Source organism: Helianthus annuus, chromosome 14, assembly GCF_002127325.2.
Source record: "Helianthus annuus cultivar XRQ/B chromosome 14, HanXRQr2.0-SUNRISE, whole genome shotgun sequence".
Classification (NCBI taxonomy): domain Eukaryota; kingdom Viridiplantae; phylum Streptophyta; class Magnoliopsida; order Asterales; family Asteraceae; genus Helianthus; species Helianthus annuus.
In genome coordinates, this window is record NC_035446.2 from 90,048,917 (window position 1) to 90,070,697 (window position 21,781).

Consider the following 21,781-nt stretch of genomic DNA (forward strand, 5'->3'; position numbering starts at 1 on the left):
AATTGGTTATAAATTTGTGAAACTTATGGTGAGGTAGAGGATATGCAGGTTAATCAGGTTTCAAGTCCTGAGCAGATGTAGAACAAAGCCAGGAATTGATTCTGAACGTGTGAAACGACGAAAGCCAGACTACGATCCCGACAGCTGAGTCTAAGGGGGAGTCTGAAGACGAGCTCAACGCAAACGAAAGCGTGGATTCAAAGAACCAGGTATCGTTACTGGAAGAGCTTGTAATCGGAAAGCAGGTGTTGATCCCAAAATCACAGAAGCTTGACGAAAGGGGGAGCCTGAAGAAAAAGAGTCTAAGCGAGAGGGGGAGCAACGGAAGCTCAAAAACAGATCCACGAGGATTTTGTTCGAGAAAGAGGGAGTCTATGGTTGCTGATACCGTCAAAACCTTCAAGAAGACTCAGAGAGAGAGAAAGAAAGACAAGTCGCTACGAGTTTGACTACAGATTGACTGCGGCAATATCCAAGGGGGAGTCTGTTAGTGCAGTGATGTCTATCGCCTGCGTCAATCAGAACTGTAGCTGAAACTGTAGTAAAATAGGATTTATATTGTAATTAATAGAAATAGGCAAGGTGGCAAACTTGTAAATAAGGGGAAATCCCTTATAACCTTGTGCCTATAAATAGGAGCCTTAGGTTTAGAGTTAGAAACTTTTGCCACATTAGAGCTTGGAGAGCTTAGGTGCTTAGAGAGAGAAACTAGAGAGAGAAAGTGGCAAAACGTGATTCACGGAGCTTGTATTTGTTATATCATAAATAGAATCACGACATTAGTACGATCTCGTCTGTTCGGTCACGCACGTTCACGGATTCCGCACGTTGAACGTGTCGTTACGCAATCGAATCGGATCAAACCGGACCTAACATCCGCGAAATGATTCGTCGTCACGGTTTTTTTTAAACGACAAATGTTTTATGAAATGTTGAATTGTGTTATTTCTTAAAGTTTTTAAGAAATGCATATTTTGTAATGTATGTGTAAACATAATTAAATATTTATAATCGAAATTTATCTGAAATTCGTATAAATGAACTAAGGGTCTTACACTAATCGATTTAACTTCATTCTATTTTTTAGCCACACATGTGTACTTGTGAATTGTGATAACTTCTTCTAGAATGTTCTTTGCCCCCTTGTTGATATGGTTAAAGATTCTATCATTCCTTGCCTTCTAGAGAGCCCAAACATGATCAAGATAGTCAACTGCTCCACTTTTTTTATTCCTTGGATCCTTGGATATATATCTGAATTCTAACATATTCGGTACCTAAACACCTGTCTTTACCTGCGTTTTGCACCAAGCACCCACCTTTTCCAGACTACCTTCGCAATACAAGAATCAATTAGGATATGGTCTGTTGTTTCTAAATGAGCACCACATTTATTGCATATTGTGGTAGGGATGTTAATTATTTTTTTGCCAAAGCAACTTTAAATAGCATATAATTAAGACCTCAAGTCCCAATCGATAATCAAACAAACAGAATAGTTGAAGAAAAGAATTGAAAATGAATAACTCTCAATCTTATTAATTAGAAAATAACTCAAAACTGATTACTTTTCTCTTAACCTTAATCACAACTTTGATAGGGTTATATAGGACACAACTTGGTTACCATTAGAATAGGACTCAACATCCTAATTAGAAAACAATAGAATAAACCCCATGTTTATCTAACGTATCTATTATAAATTAAAGAGTTAACTGCCATTTTCGTCCCTGTGGTTTGGTCACTTTGGCCATTTCAGTCCATTTTTCAAAAATGCGCCATTTTCCTCCCCGACGTTCTGGAAAGGTGCCATTTCAGTCCAAAAATCATAACCCAGTTAAGTCAGTTAGTAAAAAAGGACTGATTGTGTAAATTTGTAACATAAAGGACTGATTGTGTAAATTTGTAACACCACCACCACTAGCCCTGCCACCACCACCACTCCGCTGCCACCACCACCGCCACCACCGCCACCACCGCCACCACAGCCACCACCGCCACCACAGCCACCACCGCCACCACAGCCATTCGAAAGCTGGAATCCCGTATGGGACCCGTTCTAGTGAAGTTGAACTTGCTGCTTACATAAATCATCTTTTAATAATAGCTTCACTATACAGCATCATCTTTGATAGTTTATCCAAAAACGGAAGATTATATGAGGAAGCCACCAAAAAGCATTTAAATGAATATGCAGAAGCCGGGTTACGTACACTAGCATTTGCTTACAGAAAGCTTGACATTTCTGAATATTCTTCTTGGAACGGTGAATTTTCAAAAGCCAAAACTTCCATCGGTGGTGAACGAGACACAATGCTTGAACATTTATCTGACATAATGGAAAAAGACCTAATTCTTGTTGGCGCAACCGCCGTGGAGGATAAACTTCAGCAAGGGGTATTGATTATCAAGGTTTATTATATTTTTACCTTTTTCCCTTTTCAATTAATGGTTTCTTTTTTTTATAGGTACCCCAATGTATTGATAAACTGGCACAAGCTGGTTTAAAACTATGGGTTCTTACTGGCGATAAGATGGAAACCGCAATCAACATAGGGTATAATCTGTGTTTTAATTGGGTTTGTAAAAGGAAATCTGAACCCTTTTTTCGTTTGTGCAGATTTGCTTGTAGTTTACTTCGGCAAGGGATGAAGCAGATACGTATAACAACAAATGTGGACCACACTTCTAATATGGTAATTGTTCATCACCACCATTCGAAAGCTTCCGAAACAAGATCATCTTCAACGTTCATCTCCTGCAACTTCTGTTCGAAACATAACTTCCCGAAAAACCGATTCTGATTCCGCTCACCGCAATCTCCATTCATCACTGTTGTTTCGACATAAGGGAACTCTCCGTTCATCACCGTTCATCATCGCTCAAACCTGCAACATCACCATCTTCTCCGGTCATCACTCCGAACAAACCTGCAACACTGTTGTTTGTCACTGTTTGGAGCTCCGGTTCCGGCGGTGGTGGTGGTGGTGGCAGTGGCTGTGGTGGCGGTGTTGGCTGTGGTGGCGGTGGTGGCGGTGGTGGCAGCGGAGTGGTGGTGGTGGCAGGGCTAGTGGTGGTGGTGTTACAAATTTACACAATCAGTCCTTTATGTTACAAATTTACACAATCAGTCCTTGTTTACTAACTGACTTAACTGGGTTATGATTTTTGGACTGAAATGGCACCTTTCCAGAACGTCGGGGAGGAAAATGGCGCATTTTTGAAAAATGGACTGAAATGGCCAAAGTGACCAAACCACAGGGACGAAAATGGCAGTTAACTCTAAATTAAATATAACTCATTTAGTTTATATCTAATTAACTTAACAAAATAACCATAACTCGAATTAGTTCGATCCAACCTGAACTGCCCCATTACTCGAGATCTGCCCAACCCGCCTCACACGCTCGATTATAGTAATTACGTCCAACAATCACCCCCCTTAATTTATGACTTGTAATAGGTAGGCCTTCAAATCCAAACATGTCTTCTTTGCTTTTATTCTCTTGGAAGTTCACTGGATCTTAGTTGTGTTTTTCGGCTCGTTCCTAGCTTGAACATTCTTGCAACCTTGTACTCGACTAGTCCTTTGTCCATGACTCGTCCTTTGGTTATTCGCAATACCATTGACACGGCTACGATGTTGAGCAAACACTAGGTTTTGTGGATCATAACACATTCCCTTAGAATATAGGCTCATCTTTGATTCAAACTAAGTTCAAACCCATACTCATTTAACCCGAACAGTATCCATTGATAAACGTTATTTTTTTAACCAAAGGACTTTGAACCTTACTCGTTCAAATCAACACTATAAATCAACCTTCTTGTCGATTTGAAACAAACGCAACAACAAAACTTGTTAGGCAAGAAACTAATTCCAACTAGATACCAACTATAACCGACTTGTTAGGAAGTATCAATTTTACCCCTTCACTTCAGTGCGTCAGAACAAATACCAACTAATCACCCCCAATCAATTTTTCAGAACTGAAGCGTCTACATCAAACCAACTTTTTTGAATTCCTCAATTCCTCGTAAGCACAAAAACAAACCATCTTGTTTTTTTTTTCTATTTTCTAAACGTGGTTCTAAAGAAAAAAGGAAACGATTTTACCGTTAAAAAAAACTAGTTTGACTTTTCTTGTTTCTTTTCCTTTCCTTTGTAATTTGTGACTCCAAATTATTAAACCTTCCTGAAGGAACAGTCGTAACACATAATAACCCTTTGCGAAAACCATTTTCACCGTTAGCAGCATATTTTTCTATGGCTTCTAAACAAACTTTCCACTTCCGAGATCTCCACTTCATAGGCCGGGGTTGGTTGAACTTACAAAGTCGTATTGCTATGCAATTAGTCGGCGGCGGGATTGTGTTGCTATACAGTTGGTATAGTTATTTTTTTCTTGTTCGCTTTGTCATGTATCTTATTTTGGAAGAGTTGAAAATATGTTAATTTTGACCAGTATTATAATTTCTTCATCACGACAAAAAATATCATTACATGATAGATACACAACTACTTCTATACCCGTCCGGTGGACGGGCATATTAATGCTATAAAGACATATTTAAATTGTAAATAAAAACATTATTTGTTTAAAAAAGAATCAAAATTTTTGGAAAGTTTCATCAACGTGATTAATATTTGCATGCGTATTATGCCTAAAAACCGAACAAAATAAGTTAAGAGACAATATCAATGGATTACAGTGCATTAAGTCTTTAAGTAAGCCTTTGACTACTAAAACATAAAAAACATAGTTGAGTAACAAAGGACCCGGTGTGTAAAATGGTTCATACGTTTATACTGGTTAGTTTTTTTTTTTTTAATATTTATCTATAAAAATGATAACATTATTACAAAAATTATAATCATTACACGCAAGTTAGTGGGGTGTTTTCCGGTTTGACATCGTTATATATATATATATATATATATATATATATATATATATATATATATATATATATATATATATATATATATATATATATATATAAATATATATATATATATATATGGGACCGCTAGAATGAGAACCACCACGAGTTGTAAGAACCGTGAGAACCACACCATCCGGGTCGCCGTTTACCACGATTTTTTTTTACAACTAGATGTGTGTATTATAAACACAGCCGTAAAAAAAAAATTTAAACGCCCCCCCTCCCCCCCCCCCCGAGGGGGTAGTTTTTTACACCACAAGTTTGGTGTTTTTATTTTTTTTTATTTTTTTTTTACACCAAACTTGTGGTGTAAAAAAGTACCCCCTCGGGGGGGGGGGGGGGCGTCTAAAATTTTTTTTTACGGCTGTGTTTATAATACACACATCTAGTTGTAAAAAAAAATCGTGGTAAACGGCGACCCGGATGGTGTGGTTCTCGCGGTTTTTACAACTCGGGGTGGTTCTCATTTTAGCGCAATTCTATATATATATATATATATATATATATATATATTCTAATAGTCTAAGATCCCGCGAGTTTCGCAGGAAGACTAACACACAAATATATAACTTAAAATTGTTGAAATAATCATTCAAGTAACTGAACCAAGTCAACTGATGATGCCTCATATTCATCCCACTCCATAGATATAAAATCTAATGGAAGCCTTATGAAAGAAATATTATAGCCGAAACGAATATATGCCCCCACACAAATCGAAGTGCTTTATGTAACTCTTAAGTTATTGCACACTTGATATACCTGAACACACGCAACCTCGTTAGGGTATAGTCACTATCCTCAAACAACTTGATATCAACTCGAATCACCGGAGATCACCGATTGCGGAAAAGTAGCACAAAAACACTTGAAAGCGAAGTACAACTTTAAGAAACTCATATAATAACTTTAAAAATAGGTTGTAACATAAATAAATTTACATATAGAAAGGTGGTGTGCAGGTGTACAAATATCATCTACAAAAATTATAACTGTTTTGAGAACTTGGTGAAAGTAGCAAACTTAATGAAGCACATCTATACAACCTGTTGCGTTGATGCTTCTGGAAAAGAAGCAAAAAGATGGGAAGAAAAAATATTTAGGGATTAGGAGCTCAATACTCAGTTGTGAAGGAAAATTACATATTTCTCATTGTCATTCATAAAGTTAACCATAAATGCTTAAAAATGCTATATCATAGGTCCATTTATCTATAGCAACGTGATTTTTTTTTGAACGGCAAACAAACTTTTTTATTCATCATCCAAGTAATACACAATTTGCAAAGTACCAGCAAGTTACTTGTACAGAGCAAAGGCTCACCCCAAGCAAACCAAAATACATACTATTTTACATGTTAGGAAAAATTAAAAGACACCCACTTTTCCCATGTCAAACCGTAGTCCCTAGAACAATGCTTGATCCATAAGAAGCTCAAGGTTTGAAGCTCTCCAAACAACGCGTCTACGTTAGCTCTTCTGCCGGCAAATATTGTGTCATTTCGTGCTTTCCAAATGACCCAACATGAGGTCAAGATGATCACCTGCATCAATTTATTTTTATATTCATTAGAACCTAACTCTTGTGAAGCTGCAGCAATTTCCTTACCGAGGCAGCCGAAATCATTTGTGATTTGCACCACGAACTCACTTTTTACCATACAATATTTGCGATGCAGCATGTTTACTGAGCATTTCACGGCAAGAGGCAACAGTGAACCGGCCCCCCGAATCCTTCATGCCTGCTCAGGTTACTATTCCAGCCGTTAGTTGCTCACACCACCACAGCTGCTCGAGTTCAAACCTACTATTTGGGGACCTTTTCGAATTCCAGCTTACGAACCATGTACTCACAGTAACATTTCTTTTAGATTCAAGATTAAATAAAGCTGAGAAACACTCCTTCAAAGTGAAGTCGCCAACCCATTTGGCAATCCAAAATCTTATACACTCCATATCCTCAACAGTACCTTCAATCAAAGAATTTGATTCAATGTTTCGTTTCAAAATATCTTTTTCCAACCTGAAAATTTTGCTCCATATCCCACCTTTATCAGTAAGTCGAGGAGTTTTCTTGAAAGTGAATGGCCAAGATGACATTATTCTAAAGAGCGTTCTCCTCATACTTAAAATGCTACCAACATTTTAATCCGAAGCCGGTTGCCTAAAGCTTGATTTTGAAGCACCAGCAGTTTGTTGGTACAATTCTTCAGTGTTTTACATGTTGACCAAATTTTCACTGCTCTATCTATGTTTCCAACACACATATAACCCCACACATATAACCGGTCTGGTAAAAAATGATGTAGCACTAAAGAAAGCATACTTTCTAGTGCTCCATAGAAGTATATCTTTTAGTGCTCCATAAATCAAGAAAACTCACAAGTATAGCAGATCCAAAAAGGCAATCAATAATTTCTCCTGGCAACGTGCAATGCTGTTGCACCAAAAAGAAATGCATAATCCTAACTCCTCTACTGATTTATATCTATTCATGATGGTTTGAAGATTCACGATCAGATAACTATCCTAGCAAATAGTAATATCTTTATTCTCCCACTCTACCTCTGAAGCAAGAGCACACAACTGCACCCTTTAAACAATGACCCAGAAAAATAAAAGGCCTACATGAAAATAAAAAAAATTATAGAAAAAAGAACCCAACTCATACTTGAAATAGAAAGAAACAAAAAAAAGGAAGCCTAGGATTCAAATCCTAGTCATTTAACTGAGGGGTGAAGGAGTTAACCACTACAACCATATATCATTCTTTTGTTCTGTCACTCAAATTATATATAGGTGTCTTCGTCCTAAAAGCTACAGTGTCACTTGATTGTCAGAAACAAACATTACACAAAAAATTTACCTGTATCTACAAGTAAGTGCACGACCACGCCAGTATAGTTTTGCAAACCTCCAAAGCCACATCGAAAATATCCGAGCCCGCTAGGTGGTAACTAACACGCATTATCAGTTAACCGTTAAAAGTTAAAATAACTTACTTTTATTCTTTTTGTGATTGTAGAGCCAACATGTTTGTTTTTTCATCTTTAGCATCACTTCACCCGACTGGTGAAAATCAGATAATTTTCCTGTGAAGATCACCTACACTACATACCAAATCTGTTATAAACATGTGATTTTGATTATTTGTGGGTAGAAGATGTTGAGACCTTACACTAATTGACATACCTTGATTTCATGAGCCAGAGAGAGCGATCACATACCAAGATTCAAATCATAAAGACCCAAAGCAGCTTCAAAAACAGCCTCACTTTCTGAAAGCCACCACAGATGTTTCAAAGATTCCTCAGAGGACAGGACCCGCTTTCTCTCCGGGTAGTCACAGTCTGAAAATTCCATCTCACCGGTAACTTTAACCTACTCCAAAGCTTCTTTAAGGTATGATGGGTCACTTCAGACCGAAGTGGTTAAAATACAAAGCTCTCTGACTAGGCTTTCCACTATTTGTTCCTCACGAGCTTTCCTCACAGCCAGTAAAATGGAGTTGACCTTACTTTGACCACATAAAAGTAACATAATCATTGAAGTAAAAACAACTTGTATGATTTGCTTGTGCTATTCAAAGGCTAAAAATTAGTACGTAGTGTAAACATAGTAATGAGATAAATTATAAACGCTAATCTCACGATGCGAGTTGTAGTTATCTAAATAATATATCCACACCTTTGCTTACGGTGGCTCGTATAGTTTCTGGTATTCTAATTCAAGTGATGCTCTCTCTTCGAAAAACTTCGCCTTTAACTCATCATGTTCACTATGCAAATAATTACAATGTTATGAGAATTCATATACCTAAAGCCATATCTAATTAAACACAACTTAATGTAATTACAAAATTCAACAGGCGCCATAAAATTAATTAATAGTCTGTCCTCTTCACCTGAATATCTCTCAAAACCCAAATTCGCTTCCTAATTGTTAACGTCAAACTCTCAATTACATCAAAGTGTGGTCGCCCTACCTTTATATTCTCGATGGTAAATCAGTAAAATCACAGTTGAGATTGCATGTGAAGTGATGTTCGTTGGTGTAAATTAACTAATACATATGTAATCAATCGAATTGTACATTCAATAACAAAAAAAAGTTACTTACGTGGTTAAAAACATAAGAAATGACACGAACACATCTAAAATAGCATATTAACATTTCAATTAATTACTGGATTCAACTTTAATTGGCTACCATCCTACATAAATCCAAATAAGTTTTACCATTTAACTAACACTAAAAATAACTATTAACATATACTACAAACAGATTAAAAATAAAATTAGTGATGAGAACCTAATTACCTCGACTCAGCTGAAATCTGTAATCCACGATATCGAGCAAAGGAAATAGGTGACTGGGCATTCAACATATCTGGTGGGTTTTATGTGAAGTAGTGGGAAGTCAAACCAAACTAAAGTAGGTAAAGTTTAAACTTTCAGTTTATTGTTACAGCAGTAGCGGCCTGCAAACCTGCATATCAAACCCCCAATACAGCAAATCAAGGCTCTAAATTAGCAAATTAATCCCCAAATTGGTCAAAGAACACAGTGTTCGCAAGTGAAGTGTCATCGGTAATGGTTAAGTTAAGCAGTACCTACAGGTAAGAAAAGTTGGTGTTAGACTCAAATTATACTAAATAACAACCAAAGATCTCAATTTCAAGCAAGTTACCCCAATCCTATTACAATAATCTTTAGGTTTTAATTTCTATAACTATTGTTTCAAACTTGAAACTGAACATGTTATATTTACAGTTTTCGAAACATATAACACTTTAAACCGATTTATATTCAGTTTATTATCTAGTTAGGGACAAAACCAGATTTAAACCGAAATTGGCATTGTACTACAAATATATACCCAACCATAACCAAACAAAGAATGCAAAACAACATTTTTATTGAACATTCCTAAAAAAGAAGACTATAAACATGCGAGCAAACCAAAAAACAAAAGATGTGTACCAACACAATAACTAAATCGAACGAACATAGTAGACACCATATACACAAAATCCCATCGTAAACAACCTTAAAACGATAGTAACATCATCATTCAAGTTGAAAATTAAATCTAAAAAAACAAAGAAGGAAATGTACCTGCAGAAGAAATGCAAAGACGCACAGTTGAACCTTCCTACAGCAACAAACTCACACCAAAACATATCTTTTACCCTAAATCCTCTTCAATTTTCTACTTTTAAAGCTATTTTCCTATCAATTAAAAAACGACCCATAAATTAGTTCATAACATTATAACAAAAAAGGCTGCATATTTGCTAATCGGTTTAAAAGAATGCAATACCTTTGGTGTGTATGCATATCCTGCAACATAAAAGATACCTTCTTGGTCAATCTAAAAGAAAAACCATGTCAGTAAAAACATAAACTTGTTGCTATTTTATGAAGCCAGGATTACATGATGATACCTGGTGCAATGTACCCATAAGAACCAGCAGTGGCAGACATGCATTTCTGAGGTTAGAAAAAATTCACCAGAAAACCATAAAAATCATAAACATTTCACAAATTTAATCCTGTTTTGAAGCAAAAAAAGACATACCCATTGCATATATTAGGGTTTGTGAATGTGGCAGATGAAATAAAAGGGGAAAAACGGGTGTAAGGAGGAAAAATTTTGAGCTTGAATAATCAATGTAAAAAACAATAAACATACCTGGATTCAATTCCACTGGTTACAATTTAGGGTTTCCAATAATCACAAAAATCATTGTTATATCATGTATGTGATCGAGCACTTAACTGTTCTAATTAAATCTTCAAACAATGGCAGCACTGTCCGTCAAGTTCCTCACCCTGCTCTACTCATCTAGCTTTACTCCGACCACCACCGTCTGTCCTCAGGCCACCGTTCGGCCTCTGAACTCTCCGGTAAGCTCTGTTTGAAGTTTTCTGTAATTCCAACCAATCGAAATCAAAATTAATCGAAGAGGATGATGTAAACTTACTGAAAATTAGACACGTAACCCATTTGAAAATCGAATCTCTTTCAGAAATATTACCTGGTTGGATTGAGCGACAAAATCAAAACCGATTCGACAATTCTATATCTATATCAATGATTAACATATTAAACATTGATTAAAGCGAAAACAATCAAACGATTATCGAATTACATCATAAAAATCAAAGAAAACATACCTAGATGAGAGTTTGAATGCTTGAGATTTAGGGATTTCTGGAGTGGGTATGGCCAGGTACAATCGCTAGAGATGAAGCCGTAGATGAGATTTAGGGTTTGTAAAATTGAATGTGTGATGTTTTGAGAAGCCGTGTGAATGTGAAGAGAAATCAATTTGGCAAATTGGAGAATGATTTCAACTGATTGAGAGAATTGATTAGGTTTCCAAATTGAAGAAGAAATCAAGGCGGTTTCAAAAAAATGAGCGTAGGAAGGAAGGATGAAATGAGAGGCGGTAATATGAATTGAAGGAGAAAGGAGAATTGAGAGAATAGGTCGTTGGCGCCCAAATTACAATTATATGCCTAATCACATATGCCACATCATGGTCAAATGGTCAACATTATTTTGCTTTAATATAAAAGATAGATTTTGTAAAATAGCTGAAATTATTAAAACTTTTCTTTGTTACATTCTGCAAAATAGTCTTACTTTTTTTTTAAGTTTATAGATAATTAATGTATTTACTCAACTGAATCTATGAGAATGACTTTTTTCTTTTTTATTTGCATAAATGTTTTTTATAACTTAAAGTCTTAAATGTTTTTCTAATTTTCACAAGTGTCTTCTAGTAAGTACATAAACGTTTTTTCAATACCCACTTTACAACAATGTTGTTTTAGACCAAAACATCAATAAACATGTTTTATCTTTTTAAAACTGTCTATATTTTCTATATAAACATGTTAAAGAAGATAAAGCAAAAATAAAATGCCACATAACATGTAAACATCTTACAAAATATTATAGGCCGTTCATTTTGGAAAATATGAGGTTGCCAAACTTTTTTTGATTTTTTACCTCTTCACTAAGTTATCTATGCATGTGAGATTTGTAGGAACTAAAATGAGGCCAAACAATCTATACATGGTGGGGGGTTGGATCCAATTGGTAAAACCATTGGATTCAAAGTGTTGCTCCTCATGATGTCAAGGGTTCGAGCCCCACCAAAAGCGCATTTGGTGCGATATAAGCATTTTACAGAAAATGAAATAATCTCCACACTTTCTCTGCGTGCCTGCAACTTATGCAAATACATAAAATAATAAGCCATACCTTGCGTGCATATACTACTAGATTGAATAGGTCATCTTCCTGCGTGAGTATTCGATTTTTATTATGCTGTTAAGAAATTGAAAGGGTTAAACAAAGTTGAAAATTGAAACAGACTAGTGACCCGAATAATATGAATAGAAATAAGTTTACCTTTGCTGCATACCTCTTGACCAAGTTGGCAGTCTTCCATGATTGCAAGATTGTTTTAAGTCGATACTTGCAAGGTAATTGAGCAATGCAAAGTAAACTTTGGGTTTTTCATCCGAACTCCCTCTTATATAGGAATGGCAAGTGGCAGTTACTCGCACACGATCCTATTTTCTAGCTACAAATGTGCTTGAATAAATGTTAGTCTACCTGTTTAATTTACACTACACCTTTTTCCATATTAATGTGTGCGGTCGAATGCATTAGATTTTTTTTAATTATAAATTTGTTTTTGGTAGATGTTACAATAAATGTTTGTAGATATTTTTATCAGCCTTGTTTATGTTTTGTTTTTAATTCATACAGGGTGCATTTTCAAACCTATGCAAAGTTTTTTAAAGGCTGAAACTATTGGCACACCTTGTTTAGCTATCTGCACACATAGGGTTTACCTATGCCGCGTATAGACCTATACTCGGCGTATATAAACCATGGATTTCAGAGCCTTATCAGCAATCATTGCACAGAAAACAAGGGTTTATATACGCTGCGTATAGAGCTATATGCAGCGTATATAACCCATGAGATTTTTTTTGACTATTTTGATGTATTTGTGGTATAAATTCTCACCGGTTCCAATGTTAAATCGCTTAAAATATATAACCATTAATGTTATACCAATAATATTATATACCGTTAAATTGATTTGAAAAACGTATATACGGTTCGGATATATTATATTGTTATCGTTTAAATTAAATTATTATACCATGTCTAGTGCGGTTCGAACGCTATAAACATTTAAATATCATACCGTTAATTATTTTTAAATACTACATCTATAGGCTTATACGGGTGTTGTATGGTATCCTATAGTATCGTATCGTATTGCATCGTATCGTATCGTATCGTATAGTGTATAGTATAAGTCTCGTATAGGTTCCCTGTAGGTCTTTTATATGCCCATAGGCCTATACGGGACCTAAACCACACTATAGCCCTATACGAGACCTAAACCACACCTATAGGCCTATACGGGCGTTATATCGTATCGTATAGTATAGTATCGTATTGTATTGTATCGTATAGTGTAGTATATGTCTCGTATAGGTTTCCTATAGGTCTTGTATATGCCTATAGGCTTATACGGGACCTAAACCACACCTATAGGCCTATACGGGACCTAAACCACACCTATAGGCCTATACGGGACCTCAACCACACATATAAGCCTATACGGGACCTAAACCACACATATAGGCCTGCAAAGGACCTATCCTACATCTATATGCTTATACGGGTGTTGTATGATATCCTATAGTATCGTATCATATTACATCGTATCGTATAGTGTATAGTATAACGCATAGGTTCCCTGTAGGTCTTGTATATGCCTATAGGCCTATACGGGACCTAAACCACACCTATAGGCCTATACAGACCTAAACCACACCTATAGGCGTATACGAGTGTTATATCGTATCGTATAGTATAGTATTGTATCATATTGTATAGTGTAGTATAAGTCTCGTATAGGTTTCCTAAAGGTCTTGTATATGCCTATAGGCTAATACGGGACCTAAACCACACCAATTGGCCTATAAGGGAGCTATACGGGACATATACTACGCTATACGATACGATATCACACTTATAGGCTTATACGAGGTCAATACGTGACCTATACTACACCTATACAATATCACACTTATAGGCTTATATGAGGATGATGTGTGTAAAATGCAACATATAAATTACATCAAATGAGGCATAAAACTAACCCTTTTTTAGCACTAATGTTGGAAAAAGTATGCTTTTGTCTTCCTTTTGTATTTTCAGAATTAAATGAGCGTAAATGAACAAAGGAAGCAAATATGCAGCAAAATCTAACATAATTACAAGAAAAGGAATAAATGTGGCATGCCCGACCCCTCGACAGCATCTTCCCAATAAAAAACAAGAGACCAGAAGGCTGAACACGCCCCGTGCCCAGCGCAAACGGGGGCGTGCTCAAGTGTCTACAAAAAAGACAAAGTTGTAGAAGCTTCTATTTCCCAACACGGGGGCGTGCCCAGCTCAACACGGCCGTGGTCAACGCTAAGATTCGAAGAATCCAAGCAAATCTTGATAGTACAGATAAGCTTCTACACACAGGGCCATGCCCAGTGGACATGGGGGCGTGTGGAGCTAATACAGACAAACTACAATTAATGAAGAAAGAGAAAGTGGATGGACACGGGGCCATGCCCGATGGACACGAGGCCGTGTTTGGGCTTCTGTGCAGGCTATAAATAGAGGTGCTTGGTTCACTTCAAAGGCATCCCTTGGCAAACCACCTCTCTCCCACTTCACCCACACTCCACCACCATCACAACACCCACATCCACCACCATCATCCATCATAGAGTGTGTGTACTAGTCTCGGGATCCAAGATTGATAGTAAGAGTTCTTGACAATCAAAGGCCATGTTTGCCTAAGTCTCTTACATCACTTGGTGAAGACAAGTTTTTAGTGTAATACTTTTGTTTTTTATCTTTTCGCACTTTTTATTTGGTTTTGTATTAATGACTTTAATAACTAGTTTCTTATGTTGAAGGTGAAACTTCCTTATCATTTGTCCGTGGTGTCTTGGCGTTATTTTATTGTCTATATAAAATAAAAGATTTACACCATTCATATCTCTACGGTCTATACAGATATGTTGGCTACCTGGTCGGGGGTTAAGGGAATGGTTTGGTAAGGTTCTTGCCTTGTTTAGTGTATAGATCCTGCAAGGACCTGGGTCAAGCTTACTAGGACCTCCTTCAATACCCACTGGTATTGGATGGCGGGGGTGCGAATAGCTTGATCCCCTCATATGTAAACTACTATTAATACATTAACCCGGCTACTTGGGATTGTATCCCTACTGACTCAAACCACTTAGCCGAGGGTAACGTCACCTTCAAAAGAGGGGCCTACCACATTACGCATTAATAACTTAATTAATTATCTTTCAATAATCTAACCCTTTAGGATTGTATTCTTGCTGACTCAAACTACTGGGTTGAGGGTAACGTCACCTTCAAAAGAGGGGCCTACTACTATAACTAAGATAATCTCTTAAAAAGTGAAAAAGTGCGGAAAACATCAAAGGTTACACTAAAGGCGAGTCGAATCCAAGTGATTCATCTTGTCTATCTGTTTTTTTATTTTTATTTTAAGCATTTTTAGTTTTTATTTTCATGTTTAAACCTTTTTCTAAAATTTTTTATTGGATTAGACGTTGAGGATAAACCGGTACTAAAAGCTCTTGTGTCCTTGGACGACCTAGGTATCTTACCAACGCTATACTACGTTCACGATGGGTGCACTTGCCCATATGTGTGTTTAGTGTTAGTAGAATATCATGTTTTATAAATTTAAACTTGACTGAAGTGTTAAAAAGGGCTAAAAATATATACAAAATTATATAACACACCGCACACATCAAGTTTTTGGCGCCGTTGCTGGGGACACAAGGATTTTAAGAAAGCTTAAAATCGACGGCCTAATTAGTTTTTCAAAACTTTTTTAAATCGCGCGCACGTTTTCTATATTTTAGTTAGTTTTTGCATTTACAGTAGACTGAACATGGGTCGTGTTCACTGAACACGGGGCCGTGATGCACATTTTTTTCAAAACTCCCAGATACAGAGTCTGAACACGGGGTCGTGCTCACTGAACACGCCCACGTGCTGCACAAAACCAGTCACTTTTTTTAAAACGCCCAGATACAGGACCTGAACACGGGCCGTGCTCACTAAACACAGGGCCGTGTCCAGCCTCTATTTCCGTTTTTATTATTGTTTTCTGGTCCTGAGACTCTATTGTGGTCTGTTGAGTGATTCTTATGGATCAATACTCGGGAGATTACCACTACCACTATGAGGAGGATGATTATAGGAAGACTATTGCACCATTTGTGGTAACCCTCACTCGGTACAATATTGTGACCTCTTTGAACTATCCACTTCATACAACTACTATGAGGAGCCCAGGTATGAGCCGTCCACTTCATATACATCCTATGAAGACCCAAGGTATAAACCTTCTCCCTCATACTCATATTTTGATGAACCAAGGTATGAGCCTTCATACTCATACTTTGAGGAACCAAGATATGAGCCTTCACCTTCATATACTTATTATGAGGAACCATGGCGTGAACAACCCACCTCATATGAGTATTATGAAGAACAAAGTTATGACCCTTATCCATCATATACTTACAATGAGGAACAATGGTGTGAACCATCTACTTCATATGAGTATTATGAGGAACCAAGGATCGAACTTCCGAATTCAAGCTTTGAGGATCCAGATCCTTATTCTATCACCCACATAGCCGATAAGATAATAGAACACACTAAAACTATCGAGCGCTGCATAAAAGAATCATGCGCAAGGGAAGAGGAATCCCGCGCAAGGGAAGAATTAACTTGTAATAAAGAAGAGATAGTTGAAAATGTAAAAATGGAAGAACAAGAAATTGAAAAACCGACACATGAGTTAAACAACGAAAAAGGTGAGTCCGATAATGTTAAAATTCAAGAAAAGTCTGATTTTAAAGAAATTTATCTCTTGTCGCCTTCTTTCGAAAATCATTGTTTAGTACCCACTCATGTAAAGTTTTTAAAAGAGTTTGACACTAACTCTAAAATTGACGAAACGGTAAGCATTAAGTTAACAAATGATCAAACTACGCTAATAAAAGAAGATCCATTTGAAATTAACATTACACCGGTTCCATGTTTTTTTCAAAATTCCTTTATTAGTAATATTACAGTTGACAAAGATCTTTGTGTTAATATAATGCCAAACTACATTTTCGAAAAATTAAGTATTGGTGATTTTTCTCCACTTTAAATACCCATTTTTCTATCTATTCGGAAAATAATAAAATCAATAAGGGTAGTTGAGGATGTCTTGGTCCAAACAAATCAAATGGTAATCCCAACCGACTTTGTCATCCTTGATGACGCTCCTTTAGTGTTGGGACGACCTTTTGTTAAAACCCACAAAGCTTTGAAAAATCGGAAGTATAACAACCTACCTATTCAATTAGGGGCATTCAAAAAAGTGTCGATCTTGAGCGTTCAATGAAATATCCATTCGGCAATGATGACCCCCCTAATTGAAGATGAATATGAACCACCCGACACAAGAGAAGAAATTGACCACTTTGTTGAAGAAGAGGTTGCCATAGAACAAACCTTTGTGGTTATTGATCAAAATGAGTAACCAAATAAGGAGTCTCCTAAAGACCCACCTCTTGAGCTCAAAGAACTTCCAAAAGGTTTGGAATATGCTTTTCTAGACAAAGATGGTGTTAGTGCATGCATCTGTCGACTTCGTCTTGTATCGAGTCTTGTACTAGATAGGATAGATCAGGGCTTGTTGTACGAGAAAATAGGATGTTTAAGATTGTAAAATGTGATTTCGCTTGAAAGAGGGTTATTCCGCTTGAAATGACATAGGTCACTTTCAAGCGGAATCAGCTAAGTTCCTAATCCGCTTGAACTGATCCAAGACACTTTCAAGCGGAATCTCCTTTCTATAAATACCCTACGAGCGAAATCATTTGTAACATTTCGGAATTTGGATACCGAGGTGCTGCTGGTTTTCCTGTTGATTGTACAAGTTGTTATATTAATACAAAAGGTGTTTAAAGTGAAGTGATTGCTATTTCGAAGTCAGTTTCTTGTTTTCCGCACCTGAAACTGATCAAAACTCCTCTGATAGACTCGTTCGGGTCCGTACACAATCCTACAAGTGGTATCAGAGCTTATGAGGAGGAGTTCTGCCGAATTCAGCTGGAATTCTTTGTATTTTCTGTCTTCTACATCTTCTTTCTTCATTTGGACAAGATTTCACGGTCAAAATCAGTTCAATTTTTCACAGTCTGTGTAAAAGTGCATATTAGCAAATCCTTGAAAGTTTGAGAGCAAAATTCGGACTTAAAAGTGGTAAAATGGACCTTAAACCTGATTCCGCTTGAACGAGTGTTATTGAGTTTCCACTCGAGACTGCTTCTTTCGCGACTGATTCCGCTCAAATAGTGGTATTTCGCTTGAAAGTTTGAACTAAACTTGTGATTCCACTCCAAATATAGTCTGATTCCGCTCCAAGCTGCAAAGTTGATTATTCCGCTTGAAATTACATCAGTGGTTTCGCTTGAAATTGTGACTTTGTATTCCGCTTGGAAAAGCTTCTGGTGATTCCGCTCCAAAGGATAATTTTGGTATTCCGCTTGAAGAAGAAGTCTGATTTCGCTTGAATTTGTTGGGATTTTGAAAAACGTGTTGCCGAAACATGGATTCTGAATTCTACAATGCGTTTGCTACAACCTCGACAACTCCGGCTGACATTGCTAAAAATATGAACATGGAAAACGAAACCGGAACTTTGCAAAAACCTCCGAAACTTATGGGAATGGAAGAGTACCATGTATGGAAGAATCGGTTTGAGAATTGGGTTCAGGCAAACCATCTAAGAGCTTGGGAAAGCATTGAAACAGCATACATCAGACCACAGACTGCTATGAATGTTGATAAAATTATCTCGGAGTTTTCAGACTTAGAGAGAGAATAAAGGAGAGAAAATGATGATAAGTCTATTGCAGCAAGCTATCAAAGAGGATATATTTGTTTTGCTTTAGCATGATGGAAATGCGTTTTCAATTTGGAAAGCTCTTGAGAAGAAATTTGAAGGAAGTACAGAGATGTTACAGAGTAAAGCAGCATTGCTGAAAAAGGAGTTTGAGTTGTTTACTAGCATGCCTGGTGAAACTACAAAGACTTTCATTGAGAGATACTGTCATCTTGTGCGCACCATGTCCCAGTTGAAGATTACTAATACTCCAGCAGAATGGGTGGAAAAGCTTGCTGATGCTTTACCACAAAAGGAATGGGGTACATATCTCATGATTCTGAAGAATTCTGGACAGTTTAGCAGATTGTCGATCGGACAGTTTATTGAAAAACTAGAGGCACAGGATCTTGAACAATAGAAGATTGCAAGAATGAACAGCTCAAGTCATCAACAAGACATCAAACTGTACTATAAAGGAAATGTTCAAACTGTTGAAGCAAGTCCAAAGATCCAAACCGCGTTTAGTGCAGGAAATCAATCTGGAATAGGCAGTCAAATTTCAGTCAACACTAGTGGATTTTCAAATGTGAACCCTCCAAGTGTTCAGAGTGCGAATGTTGGTAATGGGCATATGATTCAGTGTAATGTGGCATTGCATCTTCAAAATGGACAGAATTTTTCTGAAGAGGTTGTGAAAAATCATATGGCATTACTAATCACTGCATTAGAATCTTATGAAGGGTTGATTGCTGGGAAAATTGGTAATCTGATGCTCACAAAGGAAGATTACGACCAGATCGATGCAGAAGAATTGGAGCTTATGGATATAAAATGGGCTTTAGCTAGTGTCCTGAGAAGAGCTGAAAAGTTCAGAATGATTATAGGACGAAATCTTTTTTTGGATGCTCATCTTTCTGCTTTAGGTTTTGATAAATCTAAAGTTACTTGTTTTAAATACAGGGAAAAAGGTCACTTTAAAAGAGAATGCAAGAATCAGGAGACTAGTGGAGCAAAGAATCCGTTTGGAAAGGATGATTACTACAGAAAGGCTATCTATCAACAAATCACCAATCAACCGCATCAACAAAAGGATTCACAAACTGCACATGGAAAAATGATCGAAGATGCCAACAAGAAAGCTTATTACGACATCATTGATCAAGATGATGAGAAAGCGGCTGAAGGTTTTAGCTGGGACAAGTATATTCCAGCTGATCCTAATGTTAAAGCTTTCATTGCTCAAATTGTTCAAAAGCCAGAGTTGATAAAGGAATGGATGGCTGTGTTATTTGATGATGAAGAAAAGATGAAGAATCTGTTTCCTCTGAAAACAGTTCAACAGATAACAGTGATGATGAAGAGCTTGAACAGATAAACCTTGGAAAAACGCATTTATCTTCTGACAGATTTGAATTTTATTTTGCAGATAAATTGAAGAAACTCAAAGAGAGAAAAGCTGCAAAAGAACTGAAAGAGGTCAAAATTATTGAGAAGATAGTAGAAGTTGAGAAGATAGTGGAAGTTGAGAAGATAGTGGAGGTCGAAAAGATAGTTGAAGTCACAAAACCTTGTCTTACATGTTCAGAATCTTGCAAACAATGTGAAGAAAAAGACGAGAGGTTTAGTGAATCGGAGAAGTTGAAAGGAAAGTTGCTGTTTGATGTGAAGAATTTGAAAGAATCGTATGATGTATTGAATAGAACTGTGAATAGTCTACAAAAGACTAATTCAGAAAGAGAAGCTGCTTTGAAAATGATGAATGCAACAATGATGTCGAAGCAGAAAGAGATAAATTTCTACATCGAAGAATGTGCGAAATGGAAGCAGGAGTTGGATGGTGAAAAAGTTGAAAACGAAAGAATCAGATGATTACTGAGAAGTTATACAAGTTCTGATTACTTAATTGACAGAATTTATCCTACTGTTGCAGGTTTGGAGGCGTTTAAAGATGAAGAAAAGAAGCCAAAGGAGAAAAAGGATGTTGGTAAGAAACAGAGTGTCTGTTATAATAGGTGTCCACCTCCAATTTGGGAAGGGTATTCGCCTAGAAAGCCAAATGAGGAACAAGTAAAAAAGGCGGTCAATATAAAGTTAGAGTCCGAGTTAACCGATGTATTACCAGACAACATTGACATCACATTCACAGCGTCCGACACAGATCATGAGTCCGAATTAATTAAAAGAATGGTCGATCAGGTGTTGGATACGGATGAGGAGTCAGAGTCAAAGTCTAAGTCTGAAAGTTCGTGTTTGTCAGTCAGGAGTTCGAGTTCGTCCGAAAAGAGTTCAAAATCATTGGGAAAACGGGTTTATAGTAAAGAATTTTTGTTGGTCTAAATCTAATTTGAATGACGAAACATTTGAAGTTGCATATACTTTGAATGATTCTGACAAATTATATTTTGATAAAGAGTTTCCAATAAGAAGTGTTCGATTTGATATGATCAAAAAGGTTTTCAAAATGACAGAAATTGATATTTCTGAAATAAAAGATTTAAATCTTATTGAAAAACCTAAAAAATACACTTCAAGAGTTCAACAGCGTTTAAACAAGAAAAAGGGTTATAATTCTGGTTCTGGTTTTCAAAAGAAATCAAAACAAAATGGTAACTACAAAAAGAAAGGATTAGGTTTTATACCCCCTGAAAATTATAAAAATGAGAAAATTTCTAAAAATACAAAATTTGTTTCAGGACTGTCTGCTGAGGATGAAAAGAAGAGCTCATTCTGGAGACAATCAAATCAAGAATTTCTTGCTGCGAAGAAAAAGAATGAAGTTCAAAGAAAAGAAACCAGAACC

General features: G+C 36.6%; 1 long non-coding RNA gene across 1 annotated transcript; it reads left to right on the top strand.

Moving 5' to 3' along the window:
• The first annotated feature begins 2,148 nt into the window (after nucleotides 1-2,148).
• On the top strand, nucleotides 2,149-2,655 carry LOC118486264. Its single transcript, XR_004878143.1, has 3 exons — nucleotides 2,149-2,397; nucleotides 2,469-2,557; nucleotides 2,621-2,655. It is a non-coding gene; the product is annotated as an uncharacterized LOC118486264 (long non-coding RNA).
• The last annotated feature ends 19,126 nt before the right edge of the window (nucleotides 2,656-21,781 follow it).